The sequence below is a fragment of the Macaca thibetana genome, chromosome 7 (genome assembly GCF_024542745.1).
Source record: "Macaca thibetana thibetana isolate TM-01 chromosome 7, ASM2454274v1, whole genome shotgun sequence".
NCBI classification, from domain to species: Eukaryota; Metazoa; Chordata; class Mammalia; order Primates; family Cercopithecidae; genus Macaca; species Macaca thibetana.
The window spans coordinates 3,234,505-3,249,889 of NC_065584.1; the positions used below are offsets into that span (position 1 = coordinate 3,234,505).

Below are 15,385 nucleotides of genomic sequence, written 5' to 3' on the forward strand. Positions count from 1 at the left end.
CATCTGCAGTGGCTTAAGAAACCAGCGGGTCCACCTTCACTCTAGAGAGATTCTGATGCAAAGCAGTCCCTTTCAAAAGTAGAGTTTTTAAGAAGCAGCTGCTTGGTCATCTAGAAACCTCCATTTTCCAGACCCAACCTCCTTGCGGGTGTCTCCTGTCCTCACATGTCTACATGGAGGATGCTTGCTCCTCAGTCCCCCAAGTCCTGGGAGATGACGGGCCCGGGCAGGCACCTGTCACGTTCCCTCAGCCAGGACTTCACCACCTAGCCCTGCATCGAACAAGATGTGAAAACTGAGGCCCAGGGAGGAGCCAGGACCTGCCCCAGTTCCCCCAGCCAGCAGGACAATGCTGGACCTCTGACCCTCAGCCGAAGGCACGGTCCCCTGCCCTCCTTCCCTACAGACACGGGCCAGGCCTCTGCACCACCCTTCAAGGCACGGGCTCCAGGGGACCTGCCACTGGCCCAGACAGGCCTCCTCGGGGCTGAGCGGAAACCAGGAAGGACAGGGAAGGGCCCTGAGCCCTGAGACGACGAGAACTACTTGTTTACGAGGCGAATCCCCCAAGACAACCCAAGGTGAAGAGGAACGGCTGAGCAAAGAAATCATCACCACTGCCACCATGTGGGCTCTGGGCTGTCCATCCACAGCCCCCAGGACCCGGGGGCCCCTTCATGACCACCCCTTGCTTGGGAAGAGCCCCCGGCATGGGAGCATACCAGCCCCCACTTCACTTCAGGGGGCCCAGGGCTGGGAGTTCACGCTGTCCTCCTCAGTGGGCCCCCGAGAGCCCTCCGCACTCCCTCGCCCAGTCTGGAGGATGAGAGTTCAGGCCAGCAGACACCTCTGCCAGCTGCTCACTGCGGCCCCACAGAGGGGACTGTCTCTGCCTCATCTGTACCTGGTCTGGCTTCTGCTCCTGCCTCCTGACTCCCTCCGCAGGGACCACTCAGTGCCACCCACATCCTGGCAGATCACAGAGAACCTGGAGCCAAAGGCCTGGGTTCCAGACCCAACCTCTCATGAGGTGCAGGCAGGCACCAGACCAGCAACAGACTTGGTTTCCCCAAGAAGCCAACGCAGATAATATGCGACCCCTGCCTGGATGACACCCCAGACCAGTGAGGTCGCTGGATACACAGCCTGGGGCACTGGGAGCCCTGGGCAGCCCCCACCTCAATATGACCTCGTCCACCTCGGGGCGGGCAGCCTGCAACCACCTGGACGAGGCCCACCTCACTGTGCCAGCGCAGTGCCACCCGGACCAGGGCCACCTCACCACACCACTACTGTACAACTGGACCAGGGCCACCTCACCACAGAGCTGCAGTGCCACCCAGAACAGGGCCACCTCACAACATGACTGTAGTGCCACCTGGACCAAGGTCACCTCACCACACCACTACTGTACAACTGGACCAGGGCCACCTCACCACAGAGCTGCAGTACTACCCGGACCAAGGCCACCTCACCAACTGCTACAGTGCCACCCAGACCAGGGCCACCTCACCACACTACGACTGTACAACTGGACCAGGGCCACCTCACCATACCGCTGCAGTGCCACCCAGACCAGGGCCACCTCACCTCATGGCTGCAGTGCCACCCAGACCAGGGCCACCTCACCACATGGCTGCAGTGCCACCCAGACCAAGGCCACCTCACCACACTACGACTGTATAACTGGACCAGGGCCACCTCACCACATGGCTGCAGTGCCACCCAGACCAAGGCCACCTCACCACACTACGACTGTACAACTGGACCAGGGCCACCTCACCACACCGCTGCAGTGCCACCCGGACCAGGGCCACCTCACCTCATGGCTGCAGTGCCACCCGGACCAGGGCCACCTCACCACTCCGGTGCTACACATGCCAGGCGGGGAGCGGCTCTGCAGCCTCACGTCTTTGTTCAAATCCCAGCTTCCAGAAGCTTCAGATATTTAGTTAAGATACTGAACTATTCAGTCTCCTGTGCCTGTTTCTCTAATATAAAATGAGGATAATATTAGTAACTATTTCTGAACACGTTTCTGAGGCTCAAAAGTGTTGATACGTGTAAAAGGCTTAGGAAGAGGCCGGGATGCAGACACTGCCCGGCTGGGGCTGCTGTTGTGATGGGGGAGGTCTAGACCGGGAGAGGCCTTGGGGTGGAATCTGTCACCTTTCATGTACAGTTGTCCCCAGCGGGCATCCCGCACCTCCCGGGGTCCTCCAGAGCCAGAGAGTAGTTAAGCGGGGAGAGGGCAGCCGGGGAATTGGCTCGTGGGCCGCGACTGCCCCCCTCCCGGGGTCCTCCAGAGCCAGAGAGTAGTTAAGCGGGGAGAGGGCAGCCAGGGGAATTGGCTCGTGAAACGCGACTGCCCCACACGAGGGAGGCTCTGAAGCAAGAAGCTGCCTCCAGCCAGGGCGAGGTGACCTGGGAAAGGCCCGCTCCCCCGTGTCCTCTCCGTCCCTGCCAGCTCCCCAGGGCTACTAGTGTTTTCCTCTCCTCCACATCCGTCGAGGAGGGGAGTTTTGTGGCTGAAAGGACTAAAGCTCCACCTTTCTTCTGCGTCCTTGAACGCCCGCCCCTCCCTGATGGCCCCTGACAAAAGGGGCGGCTGCTGATGGGAGCTGAGTGCCCCCGCCCGATGCCTGATGTCTTTTGCAATCAGAAATTCACTGGGGCATAGTGTACGTGCTCACGGCAGGTCTCCGAGCCCCGCGCACCCCAAGGGGCAGCGGCTTGAGTCCACGGAAGCCCTTCGTGTCCGCCCCTACCTGAGGCTCCAGTGCCTGTGTGACAGCCTGCAGCATCTGTGGAGGACCCATGCCCCCCTCTCACCCCTCCTGGCCTGTGGACCTGGGTACCCCCAGCTGACATCAGTGTCTCCCCCAAGTCATTACAGACCCAGCAGGTCCCCAGCCCAGCACAGCCCCTTCCTATTATACCTATAGTCCGAGGGGTTGGGGGACTTGCTGGGGAGGAGCTCGGGCCACATGAGGGGGTAGGAGAGCAGGGGGTCCCAAGGGGACAGCCCACTATCTGCCATACCTGCCATCCACTGTGCACCAGAGCACGCGGCTGGTAAGGTCAGTGTCCTGCAGGCCTTGCCAGCTGCTTCCTCCAGTTCATTTGAAGGTGTTAAGAGGCAGACAGCAGGCAGGCAGGAGGTGTGAGGGGTATAAAACACAGCAGTTCCCACTAACTTCCCCTCCACACTCACCTCCCTACACACTCACCTCCCCACACACTCACCTCCCCCACACACTCACCTCTCTACACACACACCTCCCTACACACTCATCTCCCTACACACTCACCTCCCCACACACTCACCTCCCCACACACTCACCTCCCCACACACTCACCTCCCTACACACTATCCTCCCTGCACGCCAACCTCCCTTCACACCCACCTCCCTACACACCTCCCCACACACTGACCTCCCTACACACTCACCTCCCCACACACTCACCTCCCTACACACCTCCCCACACACTCACTTCCCTACACACTCACCTCCCTACACACTCACCTCCCCACACACGCACCTCCCCACACACTCACTTCCCTACACACTCACCTCCCCACACACACACCTCCCCACACACTCACTTCCCTACACACTCAGCTCCCCACACACTCACCTCCCCACACACTCACCTCCCTACACACTCACCTCCCTACACACTCACCTCCCCACACACTCATCTCCCCACACACTCATCTCCCTACACACTATCCTCCCTACACACCAACCTCCCTTCACACCCACCTCCCTACACACCTCCCCACACACTGACCTCCCCAAACACTCACCTCCCCACCCACCTCCCTACACACTCACCTCCCCACACACTCACCTCCCTACACACCTCCCCACACACTCACTTCCCTACACACTCACCTCCCCACACACTCATCTCCCTACACACTATCCTCCCTACACACCAACCTCCCTTCACACCCACCTCCCCACACACTCACCTCCCCACACACTCACCTCCCCACATACTCACCTCCCCACACACTCACCTCCCCAGACACTCACCTCCCGACACACTCATCTCCCTACACATTATCCTACCTACACACCAACCTCCCTTCACACCCACCTCCCCACACACTCACCTCCCCACACACTCACCTCCCCACATACTCACCTCCCCACACACTCACCTCCCCACACACTCACCTCCCCACACACTCACCTCCCGACACACCTCCCCACACACTCACCTCCCCACACACTCACCTCCCGACACACTCACCTCCCCACACACTCACCTCCCCACACACTCATCTCCCTACACACTATCCTCCCTACACACCAACCTCCCTTCACACTCACCTCCCTACGCACTCACTTCCCCACACATTCACCTCCCCACACACCTCCCTACACACTCACCTCCCTGACACACTCACCTCCCCACACACTCACCTCCCCACACACTCACCTCCCCACACACTCACCTCCAGACACACTCACCTCCCCACACACTCACCTCCCCACATACTCACCTCCCTACACACTCACCTCCCCACACACTCACCTCCCCACACACTCACCTCCCCGACACACTCACCTCCCCACACACTCACCTCCCGACACACTCACCTCCCCACACACTCACCTCCCCACATACTCACCTCCTGACACACTCACCTCCCCACACACTCACCTCCCCACACACTCACCTCCCCACACACTCATCTCCCCACATACTCACCTCCCTACACACTCACCTCCCCACACACTTACCTCCCCACACACCTCCCCACACACTCACCTCCCCACACACTCACCTCCCTACACACAGACCCCCTCTGCACACTCACCTCCCCTACTCACCCAACTGACCCAGGCAGCATCTGTGTCTCTGTGCCAGAACCAAGAACCACCCGTCCAGCCTTCATCCCAATCACAGTGACTCTTATGGTGGAAATAATTAACATGAAATAAAACTGACAGTAGGGCTGGGCTCGGTGGCTCAAGCCTGTAATCCCAGCACTTTCGGAGGCCGAGGCGGGCAGATCACGAGGTCAGGAGATTGAGACCATCCTGGCTAACACAGTGAAACCCCGTCTCTACTAAAAATACAAAAAATTGGCTGGCGTGGTGGCAGGCGCCTGTAGTCCCAGCTACTCGGGAGGCTGAGGCAGGAGAATGGCATGAACCCAGGAGGTGGAGGTTGCAGTGAGCCCAGATTGCACCACTGCACTCCAGCCTGGGCGACAGAGCGAGACTCTGTCTTAAAAAAAAAAAAAAAAACTGACAGCAATCGAAACTTTCCTGGAAAAAGCTGTGCCTGAATACAACCTGATGTGTCTTCTTGAGCAGTTCAGGTTCACAGGTGAGAGCCCAGCTCCTGCAGAATGGGTGGGCGTGTCCACCAATCACTCACTGCAGAGCATGCTGGGAAAATCACACTGATGAAGGCTGTGGTGAGAAGTGAATGTTTAAAAAGAAAACTAGAAGAGATTTAACTATTCTGCAAAGAAAATCAACGAAGGAATCCTTTTTTTTTTTTTTTTTTTTTTTTTTTTTTTTGAGATGAAGTCTTACTCTGTTGCCCAGGCTGGAGTGCAGTGGCACAATCTCAGTTCACTGCAACCTCTGCCTCCCAGGTTCAAGTGATTCTCCTGCCTCAGCCTCCCTAGTAGCTGGGACTACAGGAACCCGCTATCACACTCAGCTAATTTTTGTGGTTTTAGTAGAGACAGGATTTCACCATGTTGGCCAGGCTGGTCTTGAACTTCTAACCTTAGGTGATCCACCCGCATCGGCCCCCCAAAGTGATGGGATTACAGGCATGAGCCACTGCGCCCAGCAGGAATTCCATCTTTTTTGAGGCTGAATGGTGATCCCAAAGGTGCCAAGTCTCATCCTTAGGACCTGTGAGTGTGACCTTATTTGGTAAAGAGGGTTTGCAAATGTTAAGGACCCTGGGATGGGGCGGTGATCCTGGATTAGCCTGGGTGATCCTGGTGAACCCTAAATGCAACTGTGTGTATCTTATGTAAAGGAGGCAGAGGGAGGTTTCATGCACATAGAAGAGGAGGCTGTGAGAAGACAGAGGCAGAGATGGAGGGATGGGGCCACACGCCAAGGACGCCTGGAGCCACCAGGGGCCGGGAGAGGCAGGGAAGGATCCCCGGCGGCAGCATCCAGAGGGGGCGAGGCCTGCAGGCACCTTGGCTGTGGCCCAGGGACACAGATTTCAGACCTCTCGACCCTGGGGTGTTGAGAGGATGGCCCCTGCTCATTGTTTGTGATCATTGGTTGCAGTGGCCACAGGATGCCAAATGCAAGGTGTGTTTTCCAGAAAAACACCACATCGGGGGCACGTATTCATCTCCTGTGCTGTGTGACAACTGCCATAGGCTTAGCATCTTAAACCAGGGCACGGATGAGCTCCCCGCCTGCGGGCCGGACATCCCGCACGGCCGGGTTCTCTGCTCAGCCTGGAGTCAGTGCCAGCTGGAGTGAGTTCTCACTGGAGGCTCCATGGGGACGCCACTTGATCCAGGATCCTCCAGGTGATTGGCAGAGTTTCATTTGTTGAGCTGCGGGAGGATCGGGGAGGTCCTGCTTTCTCACTGGCTATTAGGGGCCCAGCGGCTGGGGGCTGCTTGTCACATCCCCCCACACACAACTGCAGCCAGCAATGGTACCTGGAATCCTTCTGCTTCAAGTCCCTGACTTCTGCTCTCCCACCAGCCAGAGAAAACACTGGCTTCCACAGGCTGGTGTGATGAGGTCGGGCCGCCCAGACCGTCTCCCTTTACCACATCTGCAAATGTCCTTGTCCCACAGAGCAGAGCATCCCCTCAGGAGTTCATGATGGAGACCGTGGGGCCATCGGGGGACTCCGTCTACCCTTGACAGTGTGGTGCTGATGACAATATTCATAAAAACAGAGTCAAATATCTCAGGTCAGAACACCGGGGCTTCCCATTCTGTGCCCAACCCTAGCTGGCCCAGAGCAGAGCCAGGCGGGCTGGATGGGGTGGCCCCAGGAGCCCAGGTGCTGGCATGGGGTGCCATCTTCTCACCTGCCTGGGGCTCTGGAGGGGGCTTCCCTGGGAGGGGTTCCAGCCTCATGCCTGTTGCCCACCTTGGAGCTTCATGGGAAGCATCCCCTTGGCTGCCTGCAGATGGGGCCGCATCCGGCAGCCGCCTTGCTGCCCTGAGCATGCAGCTGCACCATCCCCACTCCTGGGTCCTCTCTCGGTCTCCAACCCCACCTCTCACGACACACAGCTGCGCCATCCCCACCCCTGGGTCCTCTCTGGGCCTCCAGCCCTACCCTCTCACGATTCCCTTCTCAGCCCAGTCACAGGGCCACCCTGAGCCTGAGCTAAACGTCTGACCACAGGTGAGGCCTGGAAACCTGAGGGCTTAGCTGTGTCCCAGCTGGGCCTGGCTGGTTGGGGGAGTGCCCGCTGTGCCAGGGGCTGTGTGCGCCAGGCTTGCACTCAGGTACCCCAGGGTGCACGGACCTGCGCTCTCCAGCTGCCATGGTGTGGAGCAGCTGCAATGGCCGACACAGGTGGCTCCGACGCTAATCTCTCAGCGCCCGCCTTTCCCGAGTGCGATGATGACCTCGCCCTGCCTCAGGCACTCGGAGGCGTCCTCACCCTCCAGAGGCAGCCCCAGCCCGTGAGGGCAAGGCTAAAGGCACGTCACTCACTCCCTCAGGTGAGATGACGCCGGCGTGTTTCTCAGTCTCTCCCAGAGGCCCCAAGAGGGGCTGCACTGTTGCCTGCCCAGGGACCTGCTGGCTAAGCCCCTGTCATTGCTGACCCCTTCCACATTCTGCACCCCTCTATCTGACGGTGACCCCAAATCACCCTCCAAATTCACTGCTTGCCCTTGAATCCTGGTCCCAGGGTGCACTTTTTGGAGAACGGTACTTAACGTTGAATTTGGACAGAGAAAGATGCAGCCTCTTTACAGATGAAGAAAGTGGGGCAAAGAGAAGCAAAATATCCCACCCACAATCACAGAACTAGTTATCTGCAAGAGCAGCGCGGGATCCGGCTCAGGCTCTAGGGCCACCCTGGCCAGCCGGCTCTTCCTCCCACCTTGGGTTTTTATGTTTTGTTTTGTTTGTTTTGTTTTGTTTTGTTTGTTTGTTTGATTTTTGAGATGGAGTCTTGCTCTTATGGCCCAAGCTGGAGTGCAGTGGCAGGATCTTGGCTCACCACAACCTCTGCTCTGCCTCCGGGTTCAAGCAATTTTCCTGCCTCAGCCTCCAGAGTAGCTGGGATTACAGGCATCTGACACCACACCCGGCTAATTTTTCTAATTTTTAGTAGAGATGGGGTTTCTCCATGTTGGCCAGGCTGCTCTCGAACTCCTGACCTCAAGTGATCCACCCACCTCGGCCTCCCACAGTGCTGGGATTACTGGCATGAGCCACCACGTCCGGCCTCTTCCTCCTGCTTGGCATCCTTCGCCCTCCCTGGGCTCTGCCTCCTCCCTGGTGAGGCCTGGGCTGACCCCAGATGTCCATTTTCTTAGAAGCAGCAGAGCACTGGATGGGCTCAGGTGCTGCTGGGCAGCGAGTGGAAGACCCAGCTGGCTCGAGACTGTAGTCGGGGCTGTGGGCTCTCGGCCTGTCCTGAGCTCCCGCCTAAGGCGCAAACGCGCAGCAGCCACCACCCTCCATTAGTCACCTGTGACTTCTTCCAGACAGATGGGCCGGGCTTATCTGTAAGGCTGGAGCTGCGGGATTTATGTACTGAAAAGTCTATGTCTAAAGCCTACAATAGTTGCAGAGCAATTTCTCCACAATAAATTCTGCCTTCAACACCCCAGGATCTTCTTTCTGCTCATTTGTCACATTCCGAGCTTCTGGCAGGGATCAGAATCCCATCATGGGCGTCTGAGAGGCAGGAGTGATGGGGGGGCGGATTGAGCCCGGCTCTCGGCCACCCACCCAGCCCGCGCCGAAGGGACCCTGGGTGTGAATTCGGGTGGCCAATCATGCCCTGGCCCCAGGTCTCTTGTAAGGGAGGAAGGAAATCCCCTCAGGAGACTGCCTCAGCTCCTCCCTGCTGAAGGCCCACCCAGCAATGTGGCCCAGGCCTCGCCCCCAAGACCCACGCTGCAAGGACTCCCCATGCTACTGGGCACCTGGTCTGTCTGGGTGGGCCCCTCCCAGGGGCCCCCTTCTGCAAGGACCAGCTGACTCTTCCCAGCCCCTCCTCATGTGTGGATACCCTGCTGGTGCCAGCAGCAATGCTGGGCACTTCCTCAATCCCTGCCCAGCCCTGCCCCCCGGAAACCCAGGTTCTTCCCTCTGCATCCCACGGTCCCCACCACTGCCCCTGAGCCCCAGTGCTGCTTCCCCTCTGGGCTGGGATGGGGACACTCCCTGGGAACTCTGAGGCTCTGACATCCCATCCTGCTGGGTCCTGACACAAAATAGCACAAAAGGCATACTGATAGCTGGAAAAGAAGGCGCCAACTCGGTTCACGCATGCAGCAATTGAAACCTCAGTTTGACGTTTATTTCAGCAGATCTGTAATTAAAATGCATTTGGGAAGCACTTACTTGTGTCTAATTAGACTGTGTTGGGTTTCTATGGAGATCCCCCGGTTGTAACAGGAACATCACCATCCACAGTAGCCATGGGTGGAGGGGGGCGCGAGCAGACAGAGCGGGCCACGGCTCGGGGCCTCCATCAGGTGACAAACTCCCCGGAGCCCCCTCGGTGCCCGGAGGCCCAGTTGAGGCCAGGTTGGCCAAATCAGCTCCTGGGGCTGGTTGAGTTCCCAAGAGGGGGTCCCAGACTCACTGCCCCCAGGATCCCGACTCCATCCACTGCAGAGGGGGCCACCCAGGCTGGGGAGCACTGCACCAAGCCCCAGCACCCACAGCCGCTGGCCCAGCCTCTCTCCAGGAGAGTCCAGTTCCCTGCAGCCTCCCCACCTTTCCCCATGCAGAGCAACCTGCGGACGCCCGGAGATGGCCGCCACCTAGACTCGTGCCCAGGACCCAAACAGACGGATGAACAGAGGGCAAAGGCTGCAGGACTCTCCAAAGGGAGCACAAGCGTGTCTTTGGGGCAGATGTCCTGCATCAATTTAGCACCTCTGTGTGTGACCCCGCTACCCCTGCCGTACGCAGCGTGACCCCCCCAGATGCTGTACGAGGGCCTTGAGGTCCGCCCAAAGAGAGTGGGGAGCAGAGAGGCTGGCAGTACCGAGAGGGGCCACCTCAAGATGGTCACCCCATTTTGTTGGTGAGGAAACTGAGGTAGAACAGCTCAGCCCAGAGGAGAGGCAGGGTTCCTGTAGGATCTCACGGCAGTTTAGTCTCAAGAGACCCAGCTCTCCAGGCCTGATGGTTGTGCTGCAGGCAGGCGAGCCTGAAAGTGGAGCTTAGCCCTCTGGGTTCTTGGCTTCACCCAGGAAAGAATGCAAGGGCAAGCCAGTGGTGGAAGAAACAGCTTTCCTGAAGCCGCAGTGTCACAGCTCTGGTGGTGTCAGCTCCGCGACTGCTCCTGCAGGGCAGGGCTACCGGTAGGCAGACAGCAGCAGCAGCTCAGGACAGTTCCGCCGTCATGTTTATACCCATTTTTAATGGCATGCCGATTAAGGGGTGGTTTGTGCAGGAATTTCTAGGGATGGGGTAGTAGTCATTGGGTCGTTGCCACAGAAAGGGGTGGTAACTCCAGGGTGTTGCCATAGCAATGGTAAACTGACATGGCCCACTGGTGGGCGGGTCTGATTGAAAGCTGCTTTCACCTCGGCCCTGTTTTAGCTAGCCCTCAATCTGGTCCAGTGTCCGAGTCCCGCCCCTGGAGTAGAGTCTCACCTCCTACCTGCGGAGGTAGGGGGAGGGGAGAGGGTGTCAGAGGTGCAGGGGAGCCTGGGGACGTGAGGACCGAGGAGCAGGAGAGGTAACTGCTGGGAGGACATCGCACGTTGGGAGGAGGCCTGACCAGGTGAAGGGTGGGCAGGCAGGAAAGGAGGGGGAGGTCCACCCTCACAGCGTCCCCCCGAATGACTGGAGCCCTGTGCTGAGGGCTGGGCTGTCCTGCAGACTCCCCAGGTGCCAGAGTGGCCAGCAGGACTCCTGAGAACTTAGGAGCTTCTCTAACCAAACCCCACAGACACCCAAGCTGCTCACCCTGGCTTCCTGGGTGCCGAGGCAGCAGGGAGGCAGACAAGCCGTACCACATGGATGGCACAGGACACTGTGCCCTCGTTACCTGCCCTCATTACCATTGTGATGTGGCCAGTCGGGCAGACACAGAAGCCACATGGGGTTGTCTCAGGGCTGGGAGAAGATGGATCTCAGGGGTGGGCTTGGACAGGACTGAGACCAGCATCCAGAAAGGATGGGGTACAGGCTGGGATGTACCCATGAAAGAGCCTCTGCCAGGCCCAGCTGTCCCCATCCATGCCCAGAGCCATCTTCCCTCCATGATCCAGGCTGACACTGCACCCAAGGCCAGCACCCAGGGGCCCCTCTTCTGAGGTCCACCAGGAAGCCCCAAGGGCCTGAGCCAGCAGCTCAGCCATAAGAGCTGGGGGGAGGCGGTTTCTCTGTTCCTGAGCTACAGTCTCCTCCTCTGCAAAGGACCTCGTGCTCCACCCAGTTCAGCAGGCAGCAGCCCTGCTGGCTCACTGTCTCCCAAGCATGTGGTCCCCTTCTCCTGGCCTGACTGGGGCCTGGCCTCCTGTGGCCTCTCCTCCTAAATGAGCAGTCCCATCACCCTGCTTCCCTTCACACACATGCACACACACTACACTGTGTGTGTCCATCCACGGGCGTGTGCATGCACACTTGCGCGCAGGCACAGGAGCACACACATGCACACACAGCAGGCCCATCAGGAGCTGCTGGAGGCGGGTCTAATTGCTGAATTTCTGTGAGGCCCACACCAGCCCTGGTTAGACTTGTAATTGGACTTGGCACTGCCGGGCGTGTGGCCGAGGAAGGCGGCGTTTGATCCTGTGGCTGAGGCTGCCTGGGGAGCCCGGCGCTGGGCATAATTAGCGTCTCCTCCCTCCCTCTCAGGCTGCAGGCCTCACTTTCATCTGGAGGACAGGCAGGGCTGCCCACTCTCACGGCTCCTCCCAGGCCCCACGTGGTGCTCTGTGCTGAGCCCATGTCACCTCCGGCTCTCTGCTCACTGGCCCGCCCCGCCCCCGGATGGTCCACTCCCCAGAGCCAGGATGGACCTGCTCGGGGTCTGGCAGTGACTGACTGGTCACCACTGGATGGATGGTGAAACTGAGGCCGAGAAGAGAGAGTGGGGCTCGAAGGCTGCAGTGAGCCAGGGCTGGCGCCAGCCTGTGCTCCAGGACTTTCTCCAGGAGATCCTTCTGTGAAGAGGACAGAGATCACGTGGGGTCACTCTGACCAGGACAGCGCCCGGTGACCAGCAGTGGCCCAGTCCTGCAGGGCCCGAGATGGCGTCCCAGGCTCAGGCTGTGCAGTCGCAATTGGGGCCTGGAGGTGCCAGGGCTTGCAGGCCACTGCAGCCTAGGGCACAGAGCTCGAGTTTCTGCCCCCAGCTTCCAGCCCTGCACACACTATGCTGGGCAGGCAAGCTCATGGTCAGGAAGGGAGAATGAAGACACCCAGCTCAGGGACTCCACTCACCGGGGGCTTGAGCAGGTGAGGGGCCTGGGCCAGCTGAGAGGCCAGGCCCACCCACCCACTGATCTCACCTCTCTAGTCCCAGCAGCTCCCCGGAAAGCCCTCGACACTCACAAGTCAGGGCAGTAGAGTCAGCTGGAGGAAGCAGCAACGTAGGGCCGTCAGCGTCATGTCTCCCTCCTGCTAGATGCCAGCCCTCAGCCCTCACCCAGCCCCAGCCCTCCCAGACAGTGGCAGAGAGCCCTTATCCACTCTCTGTAGAACAAAAATGATTAAATGTCAGAACTAACAAAGAACGATGGAGGGTCACACCAGGGAAGGGAGCCGAGAGACCTGCCCCAATCATGCTGCCCCACCATGAAAGGGTCATAATCACCCACAAACATAGGGCAGGTGTGACATGACACCTGGGGAGGGTGCCAGCAAGCACCAAGGTGAGTCCACGACCAGATGCATCCAGGACCCTCCAGGATCCAAGGTATATGCTTGGATCAAGGTGCTGCACCCATGGCTTGGCCTTCCCCGCAAGCAGAGGACATCTCAGCACAGGACAATGTCCCTCAGGTCACCTCTCCCTCACCCCCTACACTGCTACTCTCCTCCCCAGACACCCTCACCGCAGGATGCCCTGCCCCGGCTGGCTCACTGCCTGTCAACCCTCAAAACACCAGACCCAGTCCTTCCTGTGTCCTCCCAGGGCAGACGCCCAGGCTCCGAGCTGCACTGGGGCCCCCTCCAGACCTTCCCAGCTCCTGTTCTCCCCATCTAAGGGCCCACAGCACTCTGGACCATAATGGCCTACATGGGCTAGTGACCCCATGGGCTAGGACCTAAACTGGGCATGGTTTTGTTGAAAGAGGTAATGGGTGAAAAGAAGGATGACTAAGTGGATGGATATGAAAGGAAGGAAAGATGGATGGATGGATGGATGGATGGATGGATGGATGGATGGATGGATGGATGGATTGATGGATTGATGGATGGATGCATGGATGGATGCATGGATGGATGGATGGATGCATGGATGGATGGGTGCGTGGAAGGATGGATGAACAGATAGGTCAATGGATGAATGGATGGATGGATGGATGGACAGACGGATGGATGGATGGATGGATGAACAGATAAGTGGATGGATGCATGGATGGATGGATGCATGGATGGATGGTTGCATGGAAGGATGGATGAACAGATAGGTGGATGGATGCATGGATGGATGGATGCATGGATGGATGGATGCATGGATGGATGCATGGATGGATGGATGGATGGATGGATGGATGGATGGATGGATGGATGCATGCATGGATATGTGGGTGGATAGATGGATGGATAGAAGGATGGATGGATGGATGGATGGATAGGTGGATGCATGGGTGGATGGATGGAGGATGCATGGATGGATGGATGCATGGATAGGTGGGTGGATGGATGGATGCATGGATGAATGAATGCATGGATGGATAGATGCATGGATGGATGGTTGCATGGAAGGATGGATGAACAGATAGGTGGATAGATGCATGGATGGATGGATGAAGAGACAGGTGGATGATGCATGGATGGATGGATGCATGAATGGATGGATGAACAGATAGGTGGGTGGATGCATAGATGGATGGATGGATAGATGGGCGGATGGATGCATGGATGAATGGATGGATGGATGGAAGGATGGATGGATGGATGGATGGATGGATGGATGGATGGATGGATGGATGGATGGATGGATAGGTGGATGCATGGGTGGACGGATGGAGGACGCATGGATGGATGGCTGCAGGGATAGGTGGGTGGACGGATGGATGCATGGATGAATGAATGCATGGATGAATGGATGCATGGGTGGATGAATAATGTAAGATAGGATGGCTCAATGGAATAAAGGAAGGCAGCAAGGAAGGGAGGGAGAGAGGATTGGCATGAGGAGGAAAGAGACTAACCAGAGAACTCCCCACTATGACAGGAAGCTTCTCCCTCAAGACCTCCCTGCTGTGGCCCCATAAGGTCAGCCTGCAAGGCATCCCCAGCACTTTCCATCAGGAGCTCTCCTCTGATAGCAGCTTCAATGCACCAAACTGCATCGTCCTGGCTACTCTCCTGCCCACAGCCCTGTGGAATAGAACAAAGGGGCCCATGGAAAGGCCCCGGCACCCACTGCCACCACTAGGTGTGGCATGACCAGGAATCACAACCCAAGCAGGTGCTGGCAATGTTCGCTAATCCCTAAACATAGCTGTGCTTCCTGTAGCCCCAAACTCCTGCTGCTGGCTTTAGACATGGGAGCTCTCTGGTGGCCTGTGACCCAGGCATGGACAGGAAAGGGGCTGCACCCCATGGATGAACCTGCAGGAGTCGGGAGGGCTGGAGAGCCAGGACCGTGGAGGCCAGGGAGGGAGCTGAGGAGGCGGAGACAGGAACACACCCTTGTCCTCCTCTGGCCTCTGACCCTGCCGGCGCCTCTGCCTCCTACAGCCTCCTGGGCACAAAGGGGCCAAGGGTGGGTTTGCAAAGCCATAGCACATCTCTTCCAGGCCTTCTCTGGTTCTCCTAGCTGAAAGTAACCTCTGCTTTCTCTTTCTAGAACTTTCTCTGCCCTCTCTCATGCCATGTGTTACTCTTGCCTTTTTGCCAGCATCATCTGTGCAGCATCTTGTAACCCCATCCCCACCCCATGTGCTCCCCAAAGCCCGGGCACCCTCAGTTTCCTGTTCTGCTAACCCCCACCCAGGGACCAGCCCACAGGCACCTTGCCCATCTCTGTCTT

General features: G+C 58.3%; 2 protein-coding genes across 33 annotated transcripts in view; one reads left to right on the forward strand and one right to left on the reverse strand.

Annotated features, from left to right (window-relative positions):
- Positions 1 to 15,385, reverse strand: part of SIVA1 (SIVA1 apoptosis inducing factor) — a 692,134-nt gene that overhangs the window by 545,967 nt on the left and 130,782 nt on the right. The window lies entirely within an intron of this gene.
- ATP5MJ (ATP synthase membrane subunit j) overlaps positions 1 to 15,385 on the forward strand; it is an 819,915-nt gene that overhangs the window by 514,446 nt on the left and 290,084 nt on the right. The window contains exon 1 of one of the 32 annotated variants that reach the window (XM_050798460.1): positions 8,908 to 8,911. The exons of the other annotated variants lie outside the window; for them this stretch is intronic. The gene's annotated coding sequence lies outside the window, so the exon portion shown is untranslated. Of the gene's footprint in view, positions 1 to 8,907; positions 8,912 to 15,385 lie in introns of those variants that run through there. 32 annotated transcript variants of the gene reach the window in all.